Raw genomic sequence first — 18,787 nt, 5'->3', positions numbered from 1 at the left:
AGCCAAAGGAAGTCCTCGATAGAAAAACACAAACACATCAAGTTTAGGCTCATTAGAAAGGTCTCAAGAAGTATAACAAAACTTCCGTGAGACATAGACATATTAAATATATTAATGACGGGTCACTCACGTGTTTTAAGTCGAAAACGCTCGACATGTTTCACTCCGTACCGAGGAGCGTCATCAGGAGCTTAAAACAGTCGTAATGTTAAAAGCAAACTTTTTATTTCAGAATCCACAAGAGGAGGAGAAGGAGGGCTGCGGCCCGCAGTCTGCGCCGGTCCGTCACCGTCGACGCAAGCTCCTGATGACGCTCCTCGGTACGGAGTGAAACATGTCGAGCGTTTTCGACTTAAAACACGTGAGTGACCCGTCATTAATATATTTAATATGTCTCAAGAAGTACTTGATAGACATGCAAATGAGAAGAAGTTTGAGAATGTTTTGACAGTTACTTGTATAAATCAATGTGTTCTAATTAGTTTCTCATTGGTTGTTATTCGTCACAACTATTTCGAGGAAATCACCGCGGTGATTGAGCCTGATCCTACGCGTGTGGATCGCAACAAATTACCAGATACGATCTGCCAACAACTGTTATTGTTATAACAATCGTCGATCTGATAGAGACAGGTAGCGGGTCGTTTTTTGTTCCCGAGGTTCCTCGAAGCAACTAATGGCGATCATTCGTCGGAATAACGGTGACGTTCAAAAATGAGTTTTGGATGAGAAAAATGTTTGTAAAAACAGTAGCAGATTTGTAAATTAGATGTTTGAGGGACGCTTCTTTAATATAATTCTCTGTGTGAACTTTTAATTGTGTTTCTATTTGTTGGGAGGATTTACACAGTTCATTTTTAAATGGATCAGCAGCTTCTGGCCATTAATTTATGTTGTTACTAGCTTCAGCCCGCGACTTCGTCTGCTTGGGATGATGACGATGATGATTGATAAAAACCTAGCCTATACCTTTGTCTTTTCTCAAGCTTCCAATTATCTCCATACCAAATTTCATCTAAATCAGTTCACCGTTTTAAGCGTGAAGAGGTAACAAGCAGACAGACAGAGTTACTTACGCAATTATAAGGATATCTACTCTGTCATACATATGTCAACGCGAGAAGAAAGTTTTAAGAAATGTTTTTTCTTATTAAGATCAAAAACCGGCCAAGTGCGAGTCGGACTCGCCCACCGAGGGTTCCGTACTTTTTAGTATTTGTTGTTATAGCGGCAACAGAAATACATCAACTGTGAAAATTTCAACTGTCTATCACGATTGATGAGATACAGCCTGGTGACAGACAGACGGACAGACGGACAGCGGAGTCTTAGTAATAGGGTCCCGTTTTTACCCATTTGGTACGGAACCCTAAAAACTTATGGATTCTGAAATAAAAGTTTGCTTTTAACATTACGACTGTTTTACCTACATCAAACAAAACATAACATACTCGTAATTGATGTCAAAATGTATCAATTAAATTTAAACTTTCTGCCAAAAACATAAGTATTTATTTTCAATTGGGATTGCATCTTTGACTTACATGACGTCCAACTATCCGCCCCCTTCCGTTTAAATCTATATTAAACTTTTCTCATAAAGTTAAACCTGTCAGTCAATAGAGTTTCAATAAAGCGAACATCGGCGGCGAGGCGACAAATCGCCTTAGTTTTTAATTTGCGTCATGGCGGGCGCGGATTATCCGGGGATTGCCGGGCCGGGGCCCCGCGGGCGGGGCGGCCGGACCGGCGAGCCCGTTGGCTTTGCACCAACTAACTAGAATAACTGTAGAAGTCTCAGTAGAGCTCACAAATGACCCCACGTGTATTGAGACGTGAGCGACTCAACTGCGCGCAGCTTGACAACTTCAAATATTGCAATGCCGCGCAAGATACGAGTATTTGACTAAGGCCAACTTTTTTTTACCGTTAACCCAGTGTCAAATTGTACTGGTAACCATGGTAACTGCAGGGTTACCCGGTAAACCCCGTGAAAATCGACGACTTCTGACCCCAGCTGACCCCTCCCCTTATCCTGAAGCTAATGAAAGCCGCTAGATGTAATTGCAGGGACTCGTCAGCGCGGCGGGCGGCGGGACATCGCGCTAATTCGATCCGGCTAATCCACACGCTGTAAATAAAGGTAGCTATGTATTTTTAGCAGGCTAGACAAGTATGAACGTAATTTTGTTGAGGTACCTAACATCAGATTTTTAAAGGGCCGGCAAAGCGCACGTTATAAGTAGGTGTACCCTTGGAGTTGCAGGTGTCCATAGGCAACGGTGACCGCTTACTACCAAACGGGCCTAATGCTTGTTTGCCACCGAAAGGGTATTAATTTTTTTTTACAGAATCGAATTTTAACAGTTGTGAAATCAGTTCACTTCTTAAGGCGAAATATGTTCAAAAAAAGGCAAGGAGGGTCGAACTGCAAAATTAAAACTGAAGTTCTTTGAAGTTTAGAAATTCAACTCATTATTCCGAGGAGAGTTGCGCCGATTGATTTATATTTTTATTTAACTGAAACCAAACGTATTATCTTCAAAATACCCTCCCTTGGCTGCGTTTGTTAAACTTATCAGCAATATGCCACAGGAAAAGTTTTTTTTATAACGTAGGTATTTACAGGCCAATTTGTACCTACTTTTATTTATTTGGGGTTTGTCTACCTAACTTACCTATATTTACATATGCACTAGATATCTGTTATTACAGTCTGCTTCATTTTATAAGCGTTTTACATCCCAATTTCAATTAGCACGTTCAAATTAAAACCCAGCGACGCGTCTCGAAGAGCGCTCAACGCCACGCGCCGGACTCAAACAAACACGCAAACAAACAAGCAAACAAACACGGGTGCGCAATTCTTATTGCGCAACACACCGGAAAATGGACCCGACAATGACATTGTCATTCCTAAAATCCTGTCGGTGGTCTAACCAGTATTATCTGACCTGTAATAACGTGGTGTTATTATGATATTAGGAAGCAAGTAAAAGCAAAATGTAGACATGAAAGAATATTAGAATGGGGGTTGTTTGTACTTTACATTTAGGGAATATTATTGCAGTTGAATGAATGAAGCGGGGTGGGACAGTAATGTTAAATGTCAACTGCATCACGTGGTGTGAGTTTAACTATTATTGCGTTGTCAGTTTACAAGGATTAGGATTTGTATTGACAGTTAAAATTTAAAAAAACATTTTCGAATAAACAGCGAGAATGCATTGCTTATAGCTTGAAGATTCACGGGTTAATAGACAGTTCATCAAGCAAGTAAGTTTGGGCATAATAAACAAGTAGGCATTAATACATAATCTGTTAATTAGCCAAAAAATACAACATGTACAATCAGCTTGAAGAACGGTGTTTCAAGCAAGAAAAGACTTTCAACATGACTTCCAAACTAAAATAAAAAGTAAAGTAGATAAATTAAACACTCGCTTACGACCACTTACCTGTAAAATAAAATAAAATGTATACTTTTGTTATAACCAATTTATTTATTTAGTCGTATGGCATATTACAATTCATGGTCGCTTTACAGATTTACAAATTAATAGTTAGGTTCTTCACCCAATGGGCTGCGGTTGTCGCTTAGCTTAAGTAAGTCCAGAGGATCTCCTGTGTACTTCCTTATAACCAATAAGACCGTGTCATAATATTTTGCGTGTCAGGGCCTATTTGGTTTCCTTTAATCTGTTAAGGCACAAGTAGGTTCACCACATATTGCAGTGGCAACGTGCTAATGGCTATCAGATCCTATCTGAGTTCTATAGAATCTTCCCGCGCACCTGTCATGCGCACTGTCACGTTTTTGCCCCCTAAATCACGCAGGAAGGATTGTGCCATTCGCCGCGCCGGCCTACGTCGGGATTTATATGGAAATAAAGGGATTTATATAACTTACCATGATAGACTTTATTTTAATGCATTAAGGTCGATAAATAATCACTTGATTGTGTTGATAGTACAAAGAGTGCTCCTGCGGTGATCTACTGCTACGAAACAATTGACAAAAGAGCCGCTGACGAGGACAAGTTCGGAAAGAATTCCATTCATTCAATAAGGTAAGGTTAATAGAGTGTGGGCTCTGTTCTGATCGTTTTTAGTTTTGATGAAATATTGTAGTGGAATATTTATTTACGGGAGTAAAAATCCTAAAAAAAGTTATTGCTCTATTACCCTGCCTCATCTAAGATCATGTGAGGACATTGGCTTGCTTTAAATAAGTAAATAAATTCCCGTACCTACACATTTCGTACCTATCCAAGGGCTTTTTGCAAAGTCGTTGTCATGTTTAAGAAATGTTGAAGTTATCCACTGCCTTTGTAACAAAACAAACAATAAGTGACTCTAAACTGAAATAAATGTCATATACGAAGGAAAAAATGACCAAAGCCTCCAGTGTCCAGAGCTGGAATCGAACCAGCGTACCCCGTTTACCGGACAGGTGCCTGAACCGCTCGGCTATCCGGCTACGGTGGCATGGGTCGAAGTTTCCAAGTATATGACAATTCCCGAAGTAGTTTAAATAGTAGTGTGTCTACTTGAAAAACCACAAATTAAAATATTTTCATAGAAAATAATTTAATTTGTTCTTAGAATAAGTGACTCAATAATATTTTAAATAATCGAACAGTTTTTATATGCCTACTCATATTTAGTTTTTCATAATGTTGATAATTTAAATAAAGAATGTTTTTGCAAAAAGATGAAGTAGGTTTATGGCATCAATAGGTATACCTACACGTGAATACCTAAGCCTAACAAAAAATAAAAATTAATAAGGCTTACCTCTCCCAGCGTATATCGCTGACAATACAGAGAGGTAACGCAGCCAGCGTTATGGGGTCAATGCCGCAGGCGGAGATTTTGGACGGGGTGTTCTTTTTATAACTTCAGTATAATTTTTTCTTTTTATATTTAGCTTTAATTTAGTTTTAATATAGTTTTATTTAACATTAATTTAATTTTTAAGTATATATAGCTATATTTATTCATTAATAGATTATATTTTGAGAATCTGTAATATATTTTATTCTTAATTTTTAATTTTAATTTTTATGTTTCACAGCTTTTCTGAGCCATGTTGATTGATGAATAAATCATACCTGCTATGAGGTGAATAAAAACTTACTTATGTACCTAAGTAGGTACTGTATTTTTATGAAATGCGCAAGATTATAAAGTAGATAAGAAGGTATGTAGATTAAAATCTACGCCGTAATTTGTTATTCAGAATAGTTGAACCTTCCCATAAATCTTGGTGTTTACATATTATGTAAATGATTTAACACGTGTCCAAGATTGATACGCCTTCAATATTTATTGGGCTGTATTTTTTTGTGTTTTTTCGGATGGAAAATACCAGGAAAATAGAAATTATTTAGACAGCTTGACGCTGAGCTACGGATTCTTTCTATTAAATGCGCGTGAAATGACGTTAATATATTAATACATAATTATAACTCAATTTCGATCAAATTGTCGCTTAAAGGGGTGTTTTTATTTGATGTCAGGTTATCAAGGTTTGTTTCCTAACACTGTCATATGTAGGTGTCAATTAGTTTGTTAATGTCGCTATAACTGTCAATATTAATTTAAAGCAATACCTACGAATAGAGGCTACAAACAGTCTGTCAAATACGGGAACGTATATCTTACTTAAACATATTTTAAAAACTCATAACTTAACTAACTTAGCGGTTTCACTCACGTATTTTTAGTCACTCGCTCGACATGTTTCGGAGAGCCTAGGATAGTTTAAATTCGATGATCTTTCATAACGGCACCAAATTAGGTATGCTAAAGCTACCCAAATTACCTACTTATCGCTTTGCTTTTTTATTTTTGTACATTCACTTAACGAGTTAACGTAATGTGTTCAGTTTATTTTGAACATATGGAAATCTGTTAAGCAACTTCTGATGCTGACCGTACCTGGAATAAACTGTGTTTAGGTATTCCCAGCTGTTTATCGGCCCGGCTGTTTTGTGCCACCGTTTAATAATCGATAGACCTTATGTCTTGGCAATACGGTTTATAAACGGCCAGTTAGTAGTGTACATTAATAATGGGTATACACTGCTCATCAATATTTGATCGCATCAGAGTTGCAGATCGTCGTGGTTCATTCTGATGAGTTAGTAACTTACGAGTACACTGCCCACTGACATAATTAGTGTTTAGAGATACTTTTAGTTTATTTAGAAATTGATAACTGGGGTTCACTTACCTCGCTACAGAAATAAGTAAGTTACTCGTTTCTAATGAGTAAAAATATTTGATATAATGTTTTGTAAACCGCGTTATGCGCATCCTGGTACAAAATAGGTACCTACTTATTATCGAAGGTGTGTAGTCGAATATAAACTGTTGTGAGACATTAAATAATATTACGGTTTAGACACTTGTTTTAGTCACTCGCGCGATATGTTTCGGAGAGCCTAGGTCTCCTTTCTCAACCACTAACAATGCGAGCAGCGTTCACGACGGCCGAAACATGTCGAGCGAGTGACTAAAACAAATGAGTCTAAACCGTAAAATTATTTAATTACAGGCGTGTGTTCATAGTAAATGTAAAAAAGGCTAAAAACCAAGACTTCAGTGTATCTTAGCTATATAGCTCAGCGTTTACTACCCCTACTATCTTTACCGTGTTTTAGTTTTTTGTCAACAATAAATTAAAATGTATGCTGGATTAAGAACTCACATTGTTTTTAGAGCCATGCTTTTAAATTACGAGTATGATGATGATTGTTTTTAGAGTGTGGTGAAATTACGAAACGTGGCAAACTTGTCGTTTTTTTCTTTACCACATAAATAATGCCGATAGCTAGAAGAAGAATAATTGGTTTATTGTTTACTGTGCCGGACAAAATGAAAAAACAATAGTACGAGGCCACATCGGCTACCCATTCCGAGCCTTGCAAAAATTCAGAGTTCACACGGGGCATTCAAAACTTAACCTCAAACAAAAACATGCAAACAATCACTTCCTTTAATTAATACTCGCCTATTGTCGATCAAACCTTTGTGTAAACGCCAATATTGCCGCAAACAAATGACATCCGATCGCGAATCGTCCGCATATTGTTGCCCCCCGCGGCGCGTGCGCACGTATCGACGCCATTGACGTATGGATGGTATTGACAAACAATTCATTATCGAGCCACGCGGCTAGCGACACCTATTACTACATTTACTACCCCTTTATTACACGACTGCCAAAAAAATGGAGTGTATTGTTTCAGGGTTCATGTTTGTAGTTATGTGAGTTTCTTTATTCCCCCATAAATACTGTTTTATGTACAGGATTTGACATGAAGATGCAATTTTTTTTTATTAGCCTAATTTAGTATCTCACGGCTGGACAAAGGCCTCCCCTCGTTTCCTCCACTAGACCCTGTCGTTTGTAGTTTCCCGCCAATCCGGATAACATTTATACAATCTGCTTTTTACTGATTCCCCATACAAATTTCAACTCCCTTTTCCCTCCTAACGCCCTTTTCCACCCCCTTTTCACCCTTATGGGGTGATATTGGGATTGAAAGCTATTCTATATCCTTCCTCATAGCAAAAACTATCTACAAACTAAATTTCAACTAAATTCCACCCCCCTTAGGAGCTAGAAATTTCAAGTTTTTGAATTTTTGTTGTTTGTGTACTAAGACTATCTTACAGTATACCAAATTTCAGCTTCCTAGGACGTCAGGAAGTACCCTAAAGGTTTTGATGATCATTAGTCAGTGAGTGAGTGAGTCAGTGACGAAATCGGGGGTTTTTAGATAAGAATAAAATCTAAAGTATAAGAGCTATGCAATTGAAATTTTTTATGCTTAATAAGTCCACTATTGACATTATATTCCGAGAATAGGTAGTTTTACATACACAACTCGCTCTATTTTCTTAATATAATATTTTTTACCAACATAAACATAAACTAGTGTCAGTTTGTTACTTGAATGTTATATTAATTTAAAAGTTGTTTAATTTATACATATGTTAATTTAAGCATACCGTTAGAAAATGAGAGCATAGCTTCGACTGTACTGCTGTATGGACGTGGCTTTTTGGCGTCGCTGCGGGCGGGTTCGTGCGAACTTTGTAAGTTATGTTTGTTATTAGTGCAGTTCTCAAGGTTTCCCGTGCAAGAAGAATGATTGACGAACAATAACGTCTGACGTGTGAATCGCGGCATTGGTTTTAGATGAGGTTCGATCCAGTGCTAAGAACCTAATACTTTTAATTGGCTTGGTTAACTGACTGCAGCTTTGCCTTGTCCTGTTTGGTTTCCTCGCATTTGATATGAAAAGTAGAGTGTTTAACTCGGGTGAAAGGCACCATTTCAATCTCTCATTCCGTTCGAGCGCCAAACTACAATACAATACAAATACTCTTTATTGCACACCTGAAATGAAACTCCCTCGACTGAAATGGGTGCTATTTATCCCTTGGTTACATAATCTACTATTCTGTTCATCGGAGCCGGAAAGCGTGTAGCGCAGTGGGCCGATCGGGGAGCAGAAAAAGTACCTAAATTAAACAATTGAAGACAGAGAGAGATTTCTGTTCTACCCCTTTTGATTAAATTAATCAGTAGAACTAATACTATTATTACGCGTCTAAATATTGATATTTTGATACATCACTAAGCATGTTTAACCCATTTGAGATCCCACTGTCCAGTCCGGGGTCATTTATGTCATTCGATTGATTCCAATTTTGGTGCCCTAAGCAACTGTTTACTTTGCTTTAAATTGGATAATTTTCTCTTCAATGACAAAATGTTTTAAATCCTCTCTGATCATTCCTAAAATTTGTGAAATTTGTACAAAACTTATATATTACATACCTAGAGCCGGGCGTTCTTCGCAAAGCCTCATGGCTCCGCTCATGCGGGTGTCGGCGCGACGCGCGACTGCGACGTCTGCATTAGCATGACAAAAGTGAGTGTTTTACAGAATTAATGGCCACTCCAGGCCCCTGGCTGTCAGGGCCCGAAACAACACGATTTGAGGATCTGCCTCTTCAGAGATAACGAATGATATTTTTAATGATTGGTACCTATTATACAATTTAAGTCTTGTCCCTGTCCTTATAAAATGTAAAAAAATGGGTAGATATAAAACAGGGGATGACTATAAATTGTTCTATGAAATAAGATTCCACCTCCTTCATAAGACACAATGTGATATGATGTTAGATAAGTGTTGTTCCTTCGTCAATGCCGATTGTTTAGAAGCCATGTTAGCTAAAATAAAGCCGTATATAATCATAAATTCCAGTAATACATTAAATTCCAGTAACTTTTTTTTTTTTTAATATTATAAACTGATCGGCGATTGGCCCTAGTCACACCTGATGGAAAGTGAAGACAGGGCCTAAGATGGAGCTCACCGGTTCAGTAACAGCCTATTCACTCTTGTTTTAAAGAGACCGAGGTCATATTGATCAGGGAATACAGATGGCGGGAGCGCATTCCATTCCTTAGCCATCCGTACCAAAAAGGTGGAGGCAAATACATTATATTATTATTTTAGCTAAGTATGTAGTAATGTTATGAATATGACACTGATGAAACTAGGATTTTACATTGCAATTTGACTTTTTTTTCTACCAGTAGCCTACTTATTATTATACGACATCAATAAATTAAAATAATAACTATTAATAATAAACTAACAAATCAATTCAATTAATCATTTACCAATATAATTATTTTTGACGATATATTCTTAGATTTAGTTTTAAGATTTGCGGTCAAATGACAAAATAAAATAAAAATTATAAAATATTGCGATAAAATAAATATTTTATTTTATTTTGATTTAAATTGATTACTAATAAGATATCTATCTTTGCTAATAAGTAAATGTAATTAGCCTAGAATAGCCTAGAATAATATTACTATTGTGTGCCCTTACAGGGTGTCATGATCTGACTTTATATTATGTAACACCTATTATGTACATGACAATACAATAAATAAATGATAAATGATAATCAAAGATGTACCTAATTTGTCACTGTGTTTTTATTTTAAGTCACATAATTATTAATTCAAGTAGGGCTAGTAACGAGCACTTTCGAATCATCAGTTACAAATACAAACATCACATCTTAATGTAATTATTAAAGCAATTTATTGTTGCAATCATTATTCATATATAATCATTATTCAATTGACCGACGACCTAATAAAAGCGTGTTTTTTTGGTACAAGCTTTTATCGCTGACTGTACTTTTTTTTCCACAGGCAACTAATACTAATCGAGACAATTCTAAAAACCCCAAACACAATTAGGTTGCGTTGTCTTATCACAGTTCCTATGACCACCTCCTGTCTTCATCATCGGATCAGCTCGATGGTACCATTATATTGCATTGCCACCCGACTTACATGCGTATGCAAATTTTCAGCTTCATCGGAAACCGGGAAGATGGTTAAATTAGTTACCTTAGATTTCATTACATAGTTAGTTACATACAGGTCGACAATAAAAGCGTGTTAACAATAAGAATTTCACTGGCAAGACACAACGACTACACATAATAACTGGCAATAATAGGCTAAAAAGTTTCAAGAATAAAATCTAAACACTATTTTAATTTTCATGATTCGATTTGTAAAATTTCTTCAAATTAATGATGAAGTGAAACGACCTCACTTCAGTTGCATGTACACTCGTAATCACCTAATTAACAATGATTTTGCTAAGAGAAACTATTGACCTCAAATTGCTTAAAATAATTAGTATAGGTACATCATAAATATCATAATTCAATTCATATTATTATCTTCCAATTACCTCATAATGTAAATAGCGTTATGATTTCTAAAAATAAACATACCTAAGTATGCAGATGGTGTCCTTAATTAAATCGGGAACCTTGACTCGCGTGTAAATCAAATAACGGTGTCGAAGTTAATTATAAAAGAATTGGAGGGCTCGCGATAGACCATTGTCAGGTGTTGTACTTTACACGTATAACAGCAGTAAGTGACATTGGAATACCAGGTCGAATTTGGAGTTTATAGCACAGGAGTACGGTAAACATTCGCATGAATTTTTGAATGTCAGTTAAGGTGCCCGTAGTGGCTCAACTGTATGAATCACAGATCTAGAATGCATGAAGTGTGCAAAAGGGTAAACAATCACGCAGGTATGAACATTTCATGAGTGCGAAAGACGCAGGCTACAAATGAAAAAAAGGTGACCACTTTTGAGCTTTAAGCCCACAACACAACACGACAGACAAAATGTGAACCTAATACAGATCCCGCTAGCGGATGCTTGAATGTTCCACGACGTAACGTATATAACTGGAAATACAGGCTGTATTGAGGGGATATCTTGGAATATGCTGTTACAAACGCAATTTACGCAATCACATATAATTTCTGAATTTAATACTTCCTTGCACTTGACATCATTCAGATTTTTTGATATCTGACAGGCAATCTTGTACATTGTAGATCCGTGGTACTTACATACGAAGTGCAAAGCGAGACGAGTGGCGAACCCACCCCGCTTGAGGACTCTCCTATATTAAGTTTGTTTTGCAGTGATTTAAATGCGAGTTTTTATCCCCCGTATCGCGTTTAGGGCCCCACGTTCCAACTCTTTTGACTTAATTTGGGTAAAGGGCGTGATTTCGTTGTTTAACGAGACTGTGCAAACAGTTTGGAAGCTACAAAGGGAGAGGATAGTCCGTAGGTAGGTATATAATAAGTTATAAAACGTTTCGGTGAAGTTGGAGACACACCGGCGTCGGGTTAGTAAAAATATAAACAAAATGCGTTTGCTGCGCTACTGAGGTTTGTGCAGAATAGGTTTTAAAACCTCTTCAACAGCGGGTAAAATTAACTCTTCCCCGATAGTGTGCGGTTTTCCAGATCTCGCTATAAGCATTGAGATATTGTAAGATGCCCGCAACCTATCATAGTTACTTTGAGACGTTGAAGCGAACATACTGTCCACGGTGGGACTCTTTTCATATTTTTCCTTCAATCGCCACTTCCGCGCGAAAGAAATCAGTCGTAGGATATGGGCTTGACAAATTGAAAGAATTTCTTATTGCTCCCTAAATTTTTTTGGGTATACGTTAGTGTGCTATGTGACCCCAAGATGCCCATACAAATAAAAGGCAAAGTCTACAAAACCGTTGTCAGACCAGCTATGACATACGGGTCGGAATGTTGGACCATCAAAAAGACTCACGAACAGCAATTGCACGTCAACGAGATGAAGATGCTGAGATGGGCAGGCGGAGTAACTCGTTTAGACAAAGTCCGCAATGAGTATGTTCGAGGGTCGTTCAAAGTAGCTCCTATAGATGCCAAGGTGAAAGAAGGACGATTACGTTGGTACGGGCACGTAATGAGGCGTGAAGAAACTCATCCCATAAAACGGGTCCTTAATCTCCCAGAACAGCCGAAGGGACAAGGCAGGCCACCTTCTACATGGTGGTCTAACGTGCAAAGAGAGGTCCAGAAGCAGAACATTAACCCACAGACAACCCGAAATAGAATTCTTTGGCGCAAATGTACGGGAAGACCCGACCCCAGATAAACTGGGATAAGGGTAGGACAAAGAAGATACGTTAGTGTACAGGTAGTACCTACCTACCTACTTGATAGGTAAATAATTCCAAATCAACATTTTTTGCTCCTTACTATCGAAAACAGAAAAAATATCGTGGACACCGACATAACTTTGTGAACCCCCATTTTATTTTCATGCCAACGTAGACCCCCGTCTGGTCTCCCGTGGAGCCCTGGACCACTTTGGGAACCTCTGATGTATATTAACCAATAGCTAAACCCCTACGTTAGACTTTTTAAGATTTTTTGATTAATGTAAAAATTTAGTAGGTGCGAAAAACAGATTTCATACAAATTTTTAAATGCTCCTAACTCTAATAAAAAAAAATCAAACGTCCCCTACGCTATAGCTTTGGTTGATATACAGCAAATTGTATCAAAACATTTTCAAAAGGACTACGTTTGTATGAAAAGGCTATTTCGCGCGGGTCTCCACTTGTGACCGACAGTTACGATAGGCAGTGACCGCCCACGATGGAGTCATATTGTGCAGGTGCGTCAGTTTGAAGCTGATCAGAGGGTGCTGACCTGCAGGAAAACTTAGTTACGTCATTGAGGGCGCACCAGCGACGCTCTCAGCGGTAGAACGCGGTCGTTGTGGCCGAAAACGGCTAGGAGATGCTGATGATGAATTGTTACACGAAGAAATAGCCACCAAGTAGGCTATCACACAGTAACTGGCAGGCCGGGCGCCGCGCACGCGCAGCGGTCCCACGGGCTGTGCCGTTTATTGTCATTTCGTGCGTGTGCGCCGACGCCTCGCGCACGACGCCGCGGGAACCGAGCGGGACACGTCACCAACCTTCCCTGTGACTCCAGACTTGTCACTGTTATTCTTAGATACTTATACTGCTTTTAGCATTAGAAAAAACTACAAAATTACATACGAGGATTTTTATCAGACCATCTCAAAACTAAGTAGGGAGTCAGGTCGTCAATCGTCGGAATCACGCTTTCGCACTTGCACGGGCTTAGGGAGCGGTTAATAAAAACCGGCCAAGTGAGAGTCGGACTCGCGCACCGAGGGTTCCGTACTTTTTAGTATTTGTTGTTTCAACTGTCTAGCTATCATGGATCATGAGATACAGCCTGGTGACAGACAGACAGACGGACAAACGGACAGACGGACGGCGGAGTCTTAGTAATAGGGTGCCGTTTTTTGGGTACGGAACCCTAAAAAGTACGGTAGGTCCCTGACTTTTATTTCCCACTTGGTGCTGCGGCAAGTATAGTTGCTGGAGTTTTGCGAATCTTATAGGTACGGAAATAATTATGGCACCTACGTAGATATGAATAAAAATCACCTTTCACCATTTAATTGCAGTTATTTCAATCCAGTCTCGTTATCTCCAGCATCGCGGCCGCATCACGCGCCGCGGCACATCAACCACACGTTAGTCTTGTCTAATCTTATATCTACTTACGTACTTACATTCATTCATAAGGGAAGAGCTAAGAGCTGCCTTATTGTAACTTGACTAACGTAGGCTAGTTTCTTGAACGGTATTCAACTAAGTAATATTAAAAATAAGCATACCTAAAGATTCTACACGTGTGCGCCTGTGAGGGACAGAAACATTATGAAACACGTTTTAACAGTCCCAACAACAAACCAAAAACAACCTATATTTATGGAGAAGGGAAAGGGATAACCTTCAATGATATGTGCCAGATAAGTGTCAGCCCTATACGGACCGTTTTTGGAAGTCAAAAAAGTATCCACTTCCACTTCCAGTACTTCCAGCGCTGATGTGTTCCATTGTTATGAGAATGACTTCATCAAAGTCACTTTGTTTGTGTTATGTTATACTTAGAAATAGTATTATAAATATTTTATTATGTCTAGTTTACATTTTGCTAAACTATCGCATTGGGCAACTGTTATGATAGCTGTATCGTTATTATCAATAAATAAATAAATAAAAATCTTCCGGTGGGACCATCCGGTAAAACAATCACGACAGGTAACAAGAAAAACAACAAAATTAATATATAACATACAGAAGACAATGACAGAAATAAGTTAAAAATACATATTACAATAAACGGTATTATTACGTACAGCTGTTATATCCGGCCGAACTCAACTTGGCCGTACATTACGCCTAAGATTATAACTAGCGCCATGCGGCAGATACGCAAACTAAACTAAAATGACAGCTAAGACAGGTCGATTTTATTAGAACTGTTAGGTACCTCTTCACACTTCGCGTAACACTTTCAGGGCCAGCACGAGTGTAGCCGATAACACCCGTATGTAGCGAAAAGCGCCTACGAACAAAGAACCCGCCCAGCGGTTCCCTGTCAGTGAATGTGTTAATAGAATTAGATGAAATTTGGTATGAAAATAATTTGAAGCCCGAGGAAAGACATAGGATAGTTTTCATCAATCATCATCATTCCACACAGACGAAGTCGCGGGAGGAAGCTAGTCATTCATATAAGTTAAGGGCTGTTTACTTGACTTACAGCTCGTGATATCAAGATTCGAAAATCGTCTAGACAGACGATCCCACTCGAATCCGTATCCTATAATGTAACTCACTTCTAGGTTTATTTTTCAATTTGCGTCTGATTTCTGGCATAAAACAGCCATAAATGGCTAATGGCGATGATAACAACCTTAGCGTATCTCACATACAGATTACGACTGCAGTAGCATTACTGTTGTAGTGTTGCAACAGTGTAGTCACCTTCTCCAACCTCCCGTATTAAATGTTACAAGCGCGACAGCAATGCAGCAATGACAGCAACTCAATTTATCTAGATTCTAGGTAGCAACCCACTTCCCACTGCTGCGATGTGCGGTCGTAATTCGAATGCAACCTTAACCCCACAGCGCAGACAAATGATCTCTTCCAGCGACAGTAATCAAACATTGATTGGTTGCCTTATACGTCGCTATCTGTGTATCTGATCGCTTATCGTAATAACGGCAATATCGCATAACGATGTCGCGGCGATATAGCCAGAGACGAGTCAATGATACAGACTGTTCTGTGGAGCATTGAATGCTTATTTTCTATTTATTAGTAATTCGAATTCACTCTATCTAGACGTACTGTCTTAAAAAGGGCCGTAGCCAAGCGGGCACCCGTTTATCGAGAAAAGCTGAAAAAAAAAACCGGCCAAGTGCGAGTCGGACTCGCGCACGAAGGGTTCCGTACCATTACGGCAAAAACCAGCAAAAAAATCACGTTTGTTGTATGGGAGCCCCATTTAAATATTTATATTATTCTGTTTTTAGTATTTGTTGTTATAGCGGCAACAGAAATACATCTTCTGTAAAAATTTCAACTGACTAGCTATCACGGTTCATGAGATACAGCCTGGTGACAGACAGACAGATGGACGGACAGACGGATAGCGGAGTCTTAGTAATAGGGTCCCGTTTTTACCCTTTGGGTACGTAACCCTAAAAAGAATAAGTCCGCCTAAGCTCATATACAGTGTGGAAAGAATGAATGGGCCCTGGAGGGAAAGTGCCTTAAAACCTTAAGTTAGCTCATTCTGCTTAAAGGAAACATTCTTTTATTTTTAAAAAGAAACAAAACTGCATTCAAAGATTTTTTTTAAATTCACTTATTTCACTCGGGACCGGGAATCACCTGACAAAAAAAATAAAGACGCTATTTTATTCTACAATTTTATTTCCTTGTTTAATATATTTATTAACACAAACACATAAAAATTAAAAAACTTGTGAGTAAAAAAATTGGCCTGAGTCGAATATTTTTATATTTATATTTTCAACTATTCGATACAGTTAATGTTAATAAATAAAATTAGGCCTTACACTTGTCTGTCGTAGAAAATATCCATAAATTCGAATATTTAGTACCTCAAGAATATTTTTAGACAAGCAAAAAAAAAAAAAAATTAAAAATGTTAGAATGCAGTTTTGTTTATTTTCAAAAATATAAGAATGTTTCCTTTAAGCAAAATGAGCTAATTTAATGTTTTGAGGTACTTTCCCTTCAGGGCCCATTCATTCTTTCCACACTGTATAGTTATTATATGCACCGACTTGAACAGAACCAAGTTCCCTCATATTGAAAAACTTAAACAGAACAAGTGAGTACGTGTATTGCGGCGTGTGTACGGCATATTTTCATAGAAATTTGACATTAATGATGGGCATTGCCTCACTTTGTAATTGCAAATGTCATGCCATGCGAAGTTAGGTTGGTCCGACTCTAATCAAAAAGTAAAAATGTATCGAAATGACAGATGCGAACGAAAATCACGTGATCATTTTGATACATTATTTTAAGTGCTGATTGGCGTTTTCCATAAACAATCTTTAGATCTTGGCCCAGGGGCTACCAAACGTGAGGTGAGTTGTAATTAGCACCGTCTTCAACAAAGATGAGGAACTCTAAACAGCATGAACTTTACTAGTCTGTATCTTTACTTGTCTCTGATACGCCCCAGAGTATTGTTTATAGCGTCCATTAGAACTAGGTATGAAGTATGAATACTTGTTCTGCACGGATATGATGGCTGTACTTGACTGCTGACAGAGTGATAATGACAGTGCCCGCCTCTTTCCACCTCGCAGTGTTAAACAGTGACTGGAGATTTATTTAGTAGATAACACCGACCATCGTAATTACGGTTCTTAATTAGGTATGAACATTTTTGCAATTTTTTTTTAAAGTGGAAAAAATTACTGCCCTGGGTGAGACTTGAACTCACGGTCTCTGGATCCAGAGGCCGTGAGTTCAAGTCTCACCCAGGGCAGTAATTTTTTCCACTTTTAAATTTATTCTAAGCTTAATAGCATCGATCGCAGACGTTTCTGCTTGTTAAAAATTAATTTAGAATGGGTAGCACATCGTAACTGGTGAATTTCCAATATGACTTGGAACTCCGGTGGCCGTTTAAGAAGTGTAACACTCTTACGGTAGATGTCGCTAGGGTCCCCTAGACCCATATAGTGGGAAGATTTGCTGACTATGGATGAGGTCTTGGTGGCTCAGTTGGCAGAGCGCTGGAGTATCTATCCAGAGGCCGTGAGTTCAAGTCTCACCCAGGGCAGTAATTTTTTCCACTTTTAAACTTATTCTAAGCTTAATAGCATCGATCGCAGACGTTTCTGCTTGTTAAAAAATATTTTTTGCAATTCATCTAAAATGTAGAGAAAAATGTACCTACATTCAGTGCATCTTTGTCTTAATAATTACTTATCTAATTATTACCTTATACATTATAATAACTCCCACATTTGTTTTTTACACTACATAGAAGTAATTAGGTACATATCAATTATAATTTATGGCCTTGAATATACGTTATACCTACTCCGATAAAAGTCATTTTTAAGCTAAACACTTGTTTTTTTTACGTAGATCTGTAGTAAATGTAAAGATAACTATCAGGAAGGAACTGTAGTAAATATTTTGTTTAGGTACGCTTGTACCTAAATAATATATTTATAAAACTGTTAGGGCCTGTTTCACAATGTCCAACTAAAGTATTGGATAGCTAATTAACAAATAAATTAACTGCCAGATAAAATTTCCTACAAAAAAGCACTTTATCCAGCAGATAAAGCTTATTTGGAGATTGTAAAACGCCAACGATGACTTTATTCGTCAGATAAGTGGCAAGTAGCTTATTCAGGACTTTACTTGGACATTGTGAAACAGGCCCTTAGTGAAGTACATAAGTCCTATGGAACAAAAGTTTACATTAGTGATGAAAGAAATGAAGAAACTAGAAGACAAAATCGATAAGTTCGAAGCAAAATTGGAAATTAGAAAAATTTATTCACATAACACTCATATGTAGTTATGTTGGTGTTTTATAATGTTTTTTACTTGTTAGTTTCCATGCATAACGGTATCTTATGAATTCAACTCCTATGTTTTATGGATGATATTATTCATGATTAAAATTTGGAAACGTACAAGTTGGTTATAAATAGATTTGTTGTTGTTCTAAAGAGGTCCACTGACTATCAGTACGCCGGACGATATCGGCCTGTCAGTTAGAACAAAAATTTGACAGTTCCGAACAAGTGGGCCCCTTTGTTTGCTATAGCAACGTGCATCGTCTAGCAGATTCTATCTCCAGGTCGTCGATGGCATCTCGCGTTTGTTTTGAAAATTCCAAAAACACGAACAAATAGCAGTGAAAAGGTGCACAGAATTCGCGCTCGACCCGCCCCCTCAG

This window comes from Cydia strobilella, chromosome 7 (assembly GCF_947568885.1).
Source record: "Cydia strobilella chromosome 7, ilCydStro3.1, whole genome shotgun sequence".
NCBI lineage: Eukaryota > Metazoa > Arthropoda > Insecta > Lepidoptera > Tortricidae > Cydia > Cydia strobilella.
The sequence above is the reverse complement of the archived record's forward strand: the minus strand, read 5'-3'. Positions refer to the sequence as shown.